Source organism: Notamacropus eugenii, chromosome 2, assembly GCF_028372415.1.
Source record: "Notamacropus eugenii isolate mMacEug1 chromosome 2, mMacEug1.pri_v2, whole genome shotgun sequence".
NCBI lineage: Eukaryota > Metazoa > Chordata > Mammalia > Diprotodontia > Macropodidae > Notamacropus > Notamacropus eugenii.
The window spans coordinates 458,595,261-458,607,984 of NC_092873.1; the positions used below are offsets into that span (position 1 = coordinate 458,595,261).

At 38.7% G+C, this 12,724-nt stretch overlaps 1 long non-coding RNA gene across 1 annotated transcript in view; it reads left to right on the top strand.

The window, feature by feature from the left end:
* The first annotated feature begins 394 nt into the window (after window positions 1-394).
* Window positions 395-12,724, top strand: part of LOC140529609 (uncharacterized) — a 196,585-nt gene continuing 184,255 nt past the window's right edge. The window contains exon 1 of the long non-coding RNA XR_011975612.1: window positions 395-474. This is a non-coding gene — a long non-coding RNA (uncharacterized lncRNA). The remainder of the gene's footprint in view (window positions 475-12,724) is intronic.

Here is a 12,724-nt window from a genome sequence, read left to right on the forward strand (position 1 = left end):
CTGAAGACGCAATGAAGGGGGGAGTAGCATATAGAAACTCTGGAAAGGTTGGATCCCAAGGGCAACTGGGAGGCACTGGGAGTTTTTTATTTTATTTTAAGAAGTGGTTCCAGAAAACAAAGAAATTAGAAACGTAGAGTTGAAGAGAAGAATCATCCTTTTTGTCTCTCAGAACTGAATTTTGGTGTCTCTCTCCGGGGTGCCTTCTCCTATAATGCCATTGGCTGGCTGCCCTGTCGATCAGCACCAGATCAGTCAGTGACAATTTTCATTGGTTGTTCTAGTATGCAGTGGGTTTCTTGTTGATTGACAGGCGCTGTAGCCAATGAAAAAGGGAAAAAGTTAGCAGCCCATCCTCTTTCCTCTTCCTCTCCACTTATTTATCCCTAACAACGTCCGGCAGAGATGCAGGGAGGCCCAAAGGACGCCGCGGAATCCTCGAACTCGCCGCTGGGGGGCAACCTTTTCTGCCTGGTGAGTGACTGGGGCAAGGACGCCCTCTTTTGCTCATTCTAAGATTTATATTACTTTGAACATAACAGACCACCCTCAAATTTCCTCAAATATCATTAATAAAATTAAGCATTTGGAGCCTAAAACTGCACTAACATCTTTGGGACTCCCAGTATAAAACTGGAGAATAGCCTATAATTTCATTTTCCACACAGAATATAATAGTGATAATATTAATGTATTGTGATGCAATGATGTATGTTCAATACAGTAACATTATTAGTACACTATGACATACAATATATGTATATATAACTATACATTAATACACTATTATAACACCCTGGGTTGAATTCCCACCTCTGACACATATTGGCTTGTGTGACTCAAGGCAAGTCATTTCTCATTTCTCTAGAAACCTGAAGTTGCAGAGAAGGTGCTCACCTGGGACATCCATATACCAATTAAGTAACAGGTGTAGCCCCTATTCCTATTAACTCTAATAAGATGGTTAAAGAAATAGTCCCTCTCCATGCCTATTTCTTCATGTGCTATTTCTTCATTGCTTTTTCTTTATTTTATTGCTTTAAAAAAACTATAAATATAGTCATTTAGAACCTGTGTATGTTATTCTGATTCAGTTTTCTTCACTTTGTATCTGTAAATACACATATTCCTTTGCCTTTAAATAAGTGGTAGGGGGAAAGGATGCTATTCTAGATGAAGAGAATAATGTACATGATGGTGCTGAGGTGACAAAATGAAAGTTATATTGAAGGTACAGCATATAGAGCAGTTTAGCTAGAGTGGTAGTAGGGCAGTAGTGGGAGATAAGATTGGCAGATTGGGGCAGTATTACAGAAGGTTTTGAAGGTTAGGTAAAGGAATTTGGACATTCTCCTCTAGGCAATAGCGAGCCACAATGGATTTTTTGAGCAGGTTTCAGCACTAAAATGATGAAAATGATATTTCAGGAAGATACATTTTATAGCATGCAACAGACATATACAGAGTGACATAAAAGATCATCAAAGAGACATATGATCAGAGAAAGGAGGTGATTTCATCATGTGGTGAGAGTGAGGGATAACAGATGGAGAGCCTTCTTGCTGCATTGGTACCCACATATTGTGAAGAGATAGAGCAAGATCATTTTGGGTGGATCTTCTTTGGGATATTTACAGAGGGACCTGAACAAGAGTCACACAGGATGAGTAGCTGCAGGTAGACTGAACAACCCAGGGAGATCACAGATAATAACATTGATATATTGGTGTACTGTATAGGATAGATTGGAATGGGAGAAAAAATTAGGTACTAAAATTTGGTGAGAAATAGTTAGGGCCTAAACTAGATTATCCCATTTTGGTTTGATTTTTTTTTTTTTGGCATCTTGATGTTTAGACATTTGTCACCCTTGATGTCATCAGAAACCTCATTGTGATGCCTCTTGAAAATCTTCAGCTTTCCCTGGCAGCTCTTGAAATTCTCTTATCTTAAGCCAGTCATTCTCAAAATGTGAGGCAGAGAATGATGATGGTCCATCAAGGTGCTCCAGCTGGTCTGGTCTGTTGTAGCATTCCTGTTTATAATATGACAATGTCATTATTGTTCCAGATGTGAATGAGGGATTTACTTATATTTAATAAAACTTAGGCAACAATATATTGGTATCCAATCTGACGTATCACTAACTCTCATTTCTTTCAGTGAGGTTTGGAGTTTCTATTCCTCACCAATAACTGGCTAAGTGAGGTAGGTATCTTGCAAGTTCTTTTGCCCAGCTTAAAAAAAGCATTTATAAAGCACCTGCTGTATGTCAGGCACTATCTTAAGTGCTTTTACAAATATCTTGTTAGATCCTTGATAGGTTGTAAACTAAACAAGTTTGAGAACTACTGCCTTGAAAATGCTAAAAAGTATATTATGCCCTAAAGTGTGGCTTTTGGAGGGGAAATGACACTGGGAAAAGTGATGAAATAGAGAAGCTAAAACCAAGGAACTTGGTTGAATCATATAAGAGGAAAGACTTGCAGGGTAATCCTGGTGTAGAGCCCTAAGTGTTTCTCTCTAAATAGATTTGCATTAGTCTTATTTGTACAGTAGAGATAATGGTGGTGGGCAGAATGAGCATTGGAATTGGATTCAGAAGACCTGGAGTTCAGTGTGGGCTCAATCAGTGAAATCAACAAGCATTTACTCAGCACTTACTGTATATCAGGTACTGTGCTCAATACTGGGATACAAAGCTAGGCAAGAGTGCACTCTGAGACCTCAAGAATCTCACATTCTAATGTAGAAGTCAGCATGTAAATAACCAGATACATGATGTCCAAAGAGGCCATTGAAAAGAAGTAAGTCCCTAGGGACACTAAAATGTTTATAGAAGACCTTTTTTGGTGACAGTAAATAATTGGGAACAAAGTAAATGCCTATTCATGAGGGAATGGCTAAACAGATACTACTATAATGTAGTATTACTGGGCAATAAGAAATGATCAATATGAGGAGTACAGAATACAGAGACGCTGGAAATATGAACTGGTGCCGAGCCAAGCAAACAATATACGCAGTAACTACAACAGTATAAGTAAAAAAAAAGTTTTAAAAAAATCGAAAGTGAATACTGCAAAATTACAAAAAAAAGCATGGCTCCAAAGAAGAGATGAGAACACACCTCCACCCTTTTCAGGGGTGAGAGGTACACAAACTGTTATACATTGCACCTATTTTTAGACTTTTTCTGATGTATTGACTAGTTTTGCTGTTTTTTATTTATCTTTAAAAAAAATTAAAAATAATAAGGTACTTAAGGTATACATAGATTGCCTTCTATGTATTCTGGGCAGAGGTGGCTGAGTTGGGGGAGGGAAAGGGCGCCCTTCATCCTGGCCTGTCATTAACAAACTCCCCATTATCCTAGATCTTATCCCTTTCCATCTAGTACCCCCTAACTATCAAAGCTAAATTTTAAAGGCCAGTTCAGATCCAGATCTACTCTAATGCTGACAAATATGCACTGATGTATTTTCTTTGAATAGATTAACTAGTGACTTTTAGTTTAAAGAATTTATATTTCATAAAATAAGTGAAAAGAGATTCTCCCACATATAGGGCCAAAGGAGACACATTATTGGCAAAAATGTGTAGCTAAAGCAGCATCCCTGCTGGGATCCTTCTCTGTCTTGTTGTTGGCCCCCTGCCTTGTCACTGATGTCCTCGTCACTACAAACATCTCTTTCTGTTGTGTTGTTTTTGCCTCACTGCATGCTGTTAGCCTCTCCCCAAAGTCCTCTCTGCTGGGTGCCTCCTCTGAGCTGCTTTCTGCTGCCATCTGCTGGTCTTCAGCTGCTATGCAGCCTTTTCACTGATAGGGGAGTGACCTACTCAGCACTTTCAGCTCACAGCCCCAGGAAATTTTACCTTCTTTGTGAGTTAGATCCTGCCCGCTGGTATTTAGGAAAGCCCCTAGGTATTTTCCTGTTCCTTACCTTCCTGGGTTTTTGCCTTAGTCTGCCATTGTGTCTACTCTTTTTCACTCTCATGATGCTAATTATGACCCATGAAAATTAAAAAAAAATATTATCTTTTGTGAGCAGCTCTGGTTTCATGAACTTATGAATAGAAATATACATCATAAGTAACAGACACTATTTGACCAAGATGCTTTAGTATTATTTAGGTGAATCACAACATAGGGATACAGTACATATGTTCTATTGCCCTCAAATGATCAATATTTTATGTAAGGAATTTCCTTACCGTCTCTCTTCCTTCAATCCTAGATTCATAGGATAATTTAGAGCTGGAATGAACCTAAGAGATCATTGAGTCCAATATGGCACAATGGATAAATCAGTTGGAGTCAGGAAGACTAGATTTCAAATCTGACTTTGGATATTAGCTGTGTGACTCTGGGCAAATCATTTTATTTCTGTTTGCTCATCTATAAAATGAGGATAATAATAGCCCCTATCCCTCAGGATTGTTGTGTCAGAGCAGTGCTTGGCACATGTTAAGTGCTATATAAATGTTAGCTATTAAAATATTATTACTGATGAGGAAACTGAGGTCCATAGAGATGAAATGACTTACATTGTGAGAGGTAGAACTCTGGACCTGGAGTCGAAAAATTATTTCATTCGTTTTTCAGTCATATCTGATTCTTCATGACCCATTTTGGGGTTTTCTTGGCAAAGATATTTGAGTGGCTTGCTATTTTCTTCTCCAGCTCATTTTACAAATGAGGAAGTTGAGGCAAACAGGGTTAAGTGACTTGCCCAAGGTCACATAGTGTCTGAGGCCAGATTTGAGCTCAGGAAGAGGAGTCTTCCTGACTTTAGACCTGGTACTCTATCCACTTTGTCAATTAGCTAGCTGCCTCTGGTGCAGATCCAGCCTCAGACAGTATAGGTGGGTGACTGCAGGCAAATTACTTCACCTTTGCCTGTCTCAGTTTTCTCATCTATAAAATGAGGAGAATAATATCTAACTCCCAGGATTTTGAGGATAAAGTGAGATAATATTTGCAAAGCACTTTGCAAAACTTAAAAGAACTATACAAATGCAAGTGACAATGCTGATCACAAAGTGACAGAGAGAAGATTCAAACCCAAGGTCTCTGACTCCTAATCCTGTATTCTTTCTGTTTCATTATGCTACTTTTTTTCCCTTGGTGGGGGATGGGGAGAAATAAAACCACATCTTATTCTACTCCTGGAGATCTTTAGGGCTCCAGAAACTGCCCAATAGAGCATTTTTTAAAACTTCAAACAAATCTATTGTGTACCAGAGAACCTTGCCTCTCAACTCTACCTTTCCACAGAGATGCAGAGGTGGCATAGGGATTCAGGGAGAGGAGGATTCTGGGCTGAGATTTTAGGTGGAAGTGCTCCACCCAAGGAAGATCAAATGAGTAAAGTTTCTCATTTGCTAATTCATTTTGTGTTTTTGTGGAGACCAGGGCACATAGCTTCCACTTATTTCCTCATTTGTGGAAGGAGGACTGAGTTTCACATCACCTGGATATCCATCTGTCACCTCACACTAAACATGTCCAAAACTGAATTCAACGTCTTCTCTCTTCTATTGATGACCCCATTATTCTCCTATAGCCATGAATTCTGCCATTGTTGGAAGGAAGGAACAGAAATTCCTCTTTCCCTTCTTCCCTTCCCCCCATCTCCCTTTCTATAAGAGGCACAAAAGGGTAAAGAGCAAGTCCTTAAAAGTTTCCTCAAGAGCTGGATTCTTCTTCCATAGCTGACTCTTTTCTTGACTGACTTTCCTTAGTACTGATTGTCACTTTTTAAGAGCTCCCAGTAACATGGCAGCTCCATCAGTTCCCTGAATCTCTCAGTCGTCTCATTTTGTGATCTGGTAATCCCATCAGGGTTTTGGGGAATTTCTTCACACTGTTGTCAGAGTGTAAGAAAATTCCTTATTTTGAACAGACTGATCAGCCTCCTTTACCTCTCCATCTATCAAAATCCTTCTCTTCCTTCAAGGCCTCGCTTAGGTGCCACCTATTCATGAAGCCTTCCTTGATCCCACATCTTTAATCACTTCAGCCTCAAATGTCCTTACAGTACTTTGTCTCAATTTCTCTTGAACATTTACCACATCATATCTTACATCATTATTACATGTCTTTATTTATGTAGATGTCATAGCAAAACTATTAGATTGTGATCTCTGGGAGAATAAAGGCCATCATATTTTATCTTTGTATCTTTAGTGCCTTATGGTGTAATTGGTACTTGATAAATCTTATTGGATCACAGGACTGTAGAATTAGAGCTGGGATAGACCTTAGAGGTCACTTTGTTCAATCTCCAGATGTTACAGATGAAGCAGCCGAGGTCCAGAGAGGTGAAGGGACTTCTTCTTGGTTCTATAAATGACAAAGCCAGGATCTGAATCCCTTGCTGTCACTCTAAGTCCAGCACTCTTTCCACTCTGTGACCTCAGACAAGTCACTTGTCATCTATATGCCTCAGTTCCCTTATCTGTGAAATTATGGAATTAGACTGGGGACTTCTAAAGTCATTTTCATCTCTTAAACTTAGTAATTTTTTTCTGATGTGTGCAGTTGCACATGCTGTATCATTTTTTTGGGTCAAGAAACTTGACAAAACATAAATATAGCTGACTTAGCTTGTATATGAATAACCAGAACCTCTTACTAATCAACATTTTTATAGTACAGTGCACACTGTATTGGAAAGAACACTAAATTTGTAGCCAGATCCTATGGTAATTGATGGTTATACCTGTGTCACCTTGGGTCAGTCGTTCACTATGCAAAACTTAAAAGGCCTAATAAATCTGAGTCATTTTATTACTGAACTTCTCTGGGCCTCATCAAAATGAAAGAATCAGACTAGTTTATTTCTATGGTCCTTTTCTGCTTGAGATCCTATAATTTTTGGTGTACATAATGATATTCATGAGTCAGTGAATGATTCTAAAATTCCAGTCCTAAAGGAAAATTAAGTTACCTTCAGTATCTTTATGTGATCAGTTCAAGAGGCAGTATTGTACAGTGGAAAGAGGACTAACCTCAGAGTTAAGATAAATCTAAATTCAAATCACGTCTTTGACACTAGCTGTATGGCAGTGTCCAGGTCATTTAGCCTCTCAGCCTTCCTCTTCAGGAAATTCTTAAAAGACTTATAAATTGGGGGCCAGTTGTCAGCTTGTATCAGTGGAGGGAGTTTCATTCAACAAGCATTTGTTGCATGCCTAAGAATTCTTTACGTCAGTGAAATTATTGGTCAAATAAGTTATTAGTGTCTCATTCTTTGTATGTTGGCAATCCACATTATATTACGTAGCCCGTATAAATGAATTTTGGTGGTCCTTATTCCCAGCTCCCACTATCACTGATATATTGTGTCTCCAGAGTGCTGGCTAGAATTCTAGGGTTACCCCACTGAGGCAGTAAGAGGTTTACTTCGTCACTTACTCTTGTTTAATTTTCTTTCTTACTTTCTAAAGTTATTGGCTCAAGCCCCCATTCTGGTATGTTCTTCCTAATATCAGTTGCCAGTTAGAGTTAGCACCGTACTTATTTCATTGATTGGCAAAGTGATTACAGCCTTAATAGCATCAGTTAGCAAGATACAATGTTCAAAAAGCCCCTCCAAATTGAGGTAGACTTTCCCCTATACTACCTTGGTCTGTGGGGAGAGTGGGCTCAGATTTACAGGGTTACTACAGGTTTTTTCCTCAGTACATTCCCTTTCACATGCAGTTTAGCTTAGCTGCTGGATGAGTCTCTCCCTTGAGTCAGGGCATAGTGGTTGTTCTACCAGGTTGATCTGCCTGTACAATCTTAGGTCTGTGGGGGCTTATTGGGTTTGGATGCCAGCAAACTCTGGTGTGGCCTCCAGTGCCTGGCCCTTTGGTTCCTCACTCTTTTGATCTTTTGAAGCTTACAAGGTCACACACATCATCAATACTCCTTTATATCACCTAAAAGCATAAAAAAATAGACACAATGGAGACAGAAGCTCATAGGCGTTGGCCTAGGTCAGGGAGGGAGCTTTCAGTCCTGCCTCACCTAGAGGCCCACCACTGTTTGTTCTCCACACTCAGGCAACCTAAGAGAAAAGAAGTCTAGTTGCCCCCCAGGTTTTCCTGATTATATATTCTCCTGACAAGAGATAACCATCGAATCATTCAGAAGGAGGCTGACTAAGCATCCATTTTTGTCCTCTGAATATGCTTCTTCTTTCATTGGCCAGTTACGTATGAATTGCAGTTGTTTCCTAAACAAAATATTTGACTACCAAGAATATTGCATTCCATAACCTTGTTGGATGGCTGTGCTTATTATGAGGCTGTGTCAGTTTGATATGGCAGCTATCATAGGCTTACTAAATGAAAGATTTCTAAATTTAGGTGGTCAGTATAATCGCTCTTGTGAATTCCTCTTAATTTGATTTGAATCTATATAAGTAAAATATTCAGGAGAAATATTACACCTCTACAACCAAAAAATAAAATAACACATTTCTTCATGCAGTCTTCAGTTTTGTAAGAATTTTAATATAACAAGGTAAGCTGTCTGTGGTCATTTTAGAGACATGACTTCATTATAAACGGATCAACCCATAATGGGCTTCCTTTCACTAAATCGTATGTATCATACACATCTGTTAAAGAGCCGGCAAAGTGGCTTGTTTGGGAGGTCAATATGGTTTTGCCATTACATAATCCACAAAGGGAGACAACAACATAGTCATTTCCAAGCTTCCAGTTGAAATGTTGAGGAAATCTGATATTTTTCTCTTTAATCCCTTTCCTGCAGAGGGTAGTTCATGTTGCACCTGGATCTAGGGATTTGCATGATTTAAGGGCAAATATCCAGTTGGAAAAATAGGAGAGACTTCAAGAGATGGAGTTTGTGACTCTCCAAGACCCACCAATATGCAGACAATTTAATAGTATGACTTAACAGTGACACAACCAGAGTTCCCAGAAGAAAATAATTTCCATTTCCCTTGATGCAAGTTTTCATGAAATAGGGATTGTTAATGTGCCTGAACTCAGACCAACATCAGGGAGAGTTCTGAACATAAGTGATTTTCCAGTAATTTTCTCTAAATGTGACAGGGGAAAGTGCTGGCTGAATATTGATGGGCATGTTCTGAATACTGCGATATGAGTGTGTATTACGGAAATTTTTCTCTTTTTTTTTTATAAGCAAAGATACATTCTTATATCATGCTTACTTTCTTAAAATGATCAAAGGCCACAGAGTTAATACTGAAAGGTTATAGGGGAATGGGGACATCTTTTAATAAATGATAGTAATGATGTACATCTTATTATCTGGGCAAAATATCAAAGGTCACTTACTGGACAGTACTAGCACAAAGGAAGTCTTACAGTGCAGCCAAACAGAATCCTAAGTAAAGGCCTTATGAGGTTATATAAATTAGTTAATTATCTTTCTTAAAGAGGAAAGGTGACTATGGGACTAAGTAATATGTAGAACCAGTATAACTTTAAGTGAGGGGAAAAAAAATTGTGTGGGTTCTGTCTCTGTACTCCCAGTTACTGGCAAAAGAATGAACAAAGCATAGTCCCTCTACCTCGAATGTAAAAGCCATTTTTCCTTTTTCTTGATTTAACTTCTAAAGAGTAGGCTAATTGGAAGGTTTTATGTGAACGCAATAATGGACATAAAGTTCAATCTTATAATGGTACCCTATTTATCTTTCAGTTATAAAATTAAGACTTTTAGCTTTAAGCTTGTTTTCTGTCGCAGAGTTATGCTAACAGAGCTCCAATGTAGCACTGTTAGATGACTGTGGGACTCTTGAACTGGATTATACTCTTATGCAGGAGGTATGAATATGAGGCAGAATGGCCCCAGGGAAAGAGAGTTGGAGGTAGAATTAGAAAGAAAAGCATGGTGCAGTGGAAAGAAGAATGGTTCTGGAGTCATTTAATCTCTGTGTGACCTTAGGCAAATCACTTAACCTGCTTAGGCCTCATTTTCTTCATTTATAAAATGAGAGGGTTAGATAAGATGACCTCTAAGATCTTTTCTAGCTCTGGATTTATGATCCTACGATTTGGGTTCAAATCTGCCTCTTGACCCTTGTCTTCTATGCAACTAGGTGCAAGTCACTTAATCTTTTAGAATTCCATTTCCCCATATGTAAAATGGGGCTGACAAGTACTTTCTTTAAGGGGTTGTTGTGAGGATCAAATGAGATATATAAACTGTGGCTCAGGGCCTCCCAAGGGTTCTGGGCTCACATAAACCAGTCCCCATCCTTGAAACCTGACTGGATTAATCCAGAAAAATCTACAAGAGGAGTCTTAAAATTTAGATCTTGTTTGACAAAAGTGGGTAGCAGAGTCCCTTTCTACATGAGTACTCCTTATTGCTATTTCCAAATCATGCTGCCGCAGATGTTAATACCTTTCTCATCCCTACCCCCTCCCTATCATTCCTCCTTCATGGTCTTCTTTACCCATGAGAATCTAAACTTCCTTGAGGTCAGGGTCTATCTTGCTTGCTGGTAGTTGTATCCCTTAATTAGGGATTTTGCAAAAAATAATTGTTTAATTAAATGTTCCTGTAAAAAACCATGCTCATTGATGGTTCACATTGTAAGTTCTCACAGTGTAAGACAAGTGAAGAAATTCACACCCAAAGCTGGACAAAACTAAAGTTTCTGGAAATCCTCAAATGTCAGGTGTTTTTTTTTCCCCCTGGTATGCTGTGCTTGGATCATTAGATGAAACTTTATAAAACCAAGGTTTTCCTTATGGCATCTTATCCTTCTGACATCTGGTCTAGTCTATCTAATGCATATATGTTTTACTCTATAAAACACAAGAAATTATTTTTAGCAGTGATTCTGCTTTTGACAGGCATCATCAATAGCACTTTCTCCATAGCAATGGAAAAGGATGAGGAAGTTATACATCACTTTTTATTGAGTGCTTCTTAGCCAAAATTTCTTCAATTCCCTTGACACTTTTATTTCCATCATTTCTCATTGGCAATGTATTTATTTCATAGGTTTATATAGTACTTTTCCATGAAAAGAGAGAACATTTTTAAGAGTTGTCTCCTTTACTTGACTGAAGTAAAACACTTCATAATTATCCAGTTTCATCTAGAAGCCTTGGAAAATGTGAGGCAGCCTGTTAGTGTGTGAAACACTGCATTGGGAGTCAGTGGCATTTAGTCTTCTTTCAGTTTCAAGTGCTTTTCTTGTAAACAACACATTGTTGGATTCTGCTTTCCAATTCATTCTATCTTCTTCCATTTTATATCCAGAGTCTGTTTGAGATAGAGAATATGACTTGTACGTAGATATGTGTGTCATTTGCATTGGGATGAGGTCAAGAGAGAAAGGGCCTAGAAAGAGAAGAGAGCCCAGGACAGAGCTTTAATGAACACTCAGAAGTTTTTTTTGGTGGTAGGAAGTGTGCAGAGAGGGGAGAGAAGGGAGTAGTGTGACATGAATGATAAGCTAACTTTTAACTTGGGGATGGTGAGGTGAGTTGGGCTTTTGAGTCTGAGAAGATTGAGGGAACCTCTGCTCATAAGGAACTCCAGACCCAGCTGTGCTGCAAAGAGCTTTTTGAGCAAGGTTATTGTGTCCATCCTTCGTTTTCAGAGGACCATGACATCAGAGAAATGATGGTGTGACTTGCATTTGACTTTGTTTTAAATGAGGGAGGGCTGTGCAAGGCCACCAGCCTTACTTTCTCTTCATGAGCCATCTGGATCCAGTGACCAGATATTCATCAGGATGCCTGAAGACAGTCCAGGATTCAATGCAAGACCTTGGCCTTTTAGGCTAAGGCCTTTTCAGCTACTCACTTAAAGTGAGGTAATGCCCATTCAGGGAATAGACCTCTTTACAAAGTAGGGATACAAAAGGGATGGCCCCTTTAATAGAAAAGAGGAAAAATAAATAGATACATCACACTGGGAGGGGCAGGAGCTTCAGGTTTGTTGTTTCCAAGAGAAACTGTTACTATTGACATTCACTCTAAGCCAAGAGGGTCCACAAACAGCCATTGAGTGGAAGTTGGGCAGGGAGCAAGAAGGGACCAGTGCACTCCTGGTGAGTACAGAAGCAGTAGGGCAGAAAGCCTTTGGCTGCGGGCACTTATAGGAGGCTGGAGGTTTGGCTTTGGTTTCAGGTGAGAGGGGAGAACTGAAGACCTGGAGCCATTTTCCATACCCCAGGGCTAGAGGTGATTATGAAAATTAAGCTATTACCATAACACACAGGCAAAGGAGAAAGAATCCAACCATAGAAAACTATTACTGGAATAGAGATGACCAGGGTTCATCTTCAGAGAAAAATGCTGAGGTAAAGAAACCTCCAAAGAGTAATATCAAATAGTCACCTGACCCAAAAGAATTTATAGAAGAGTTTTAAAAAAACTTTAAAAATCAAATGACAGAGATGGAGGAAAAACTAAAAAAAACAAAAACACAAGAATAATCCAAGAAAAACAAGAAGATTATGAAAGAAAAGTCAATTAATTAGAAAAGGAGATCCAGAATGTTAAGGAAGAAAATGACACCTTGAAAATTAGAATTGGGCAAAGTGAAGCTAGTGAAATGATAAGAGATCAAGAAATAATTAAACAAAATATGAAAAAATGAAAAAATAGAAGAGAAAGTGAAACATGAAAAACAAATTTGGAGAATAGATCAAGAAGAAAAAATATGAAAATAATTGGACTAACTGAAAGTTATGATCAAAAAAAGAATCTTGATTCA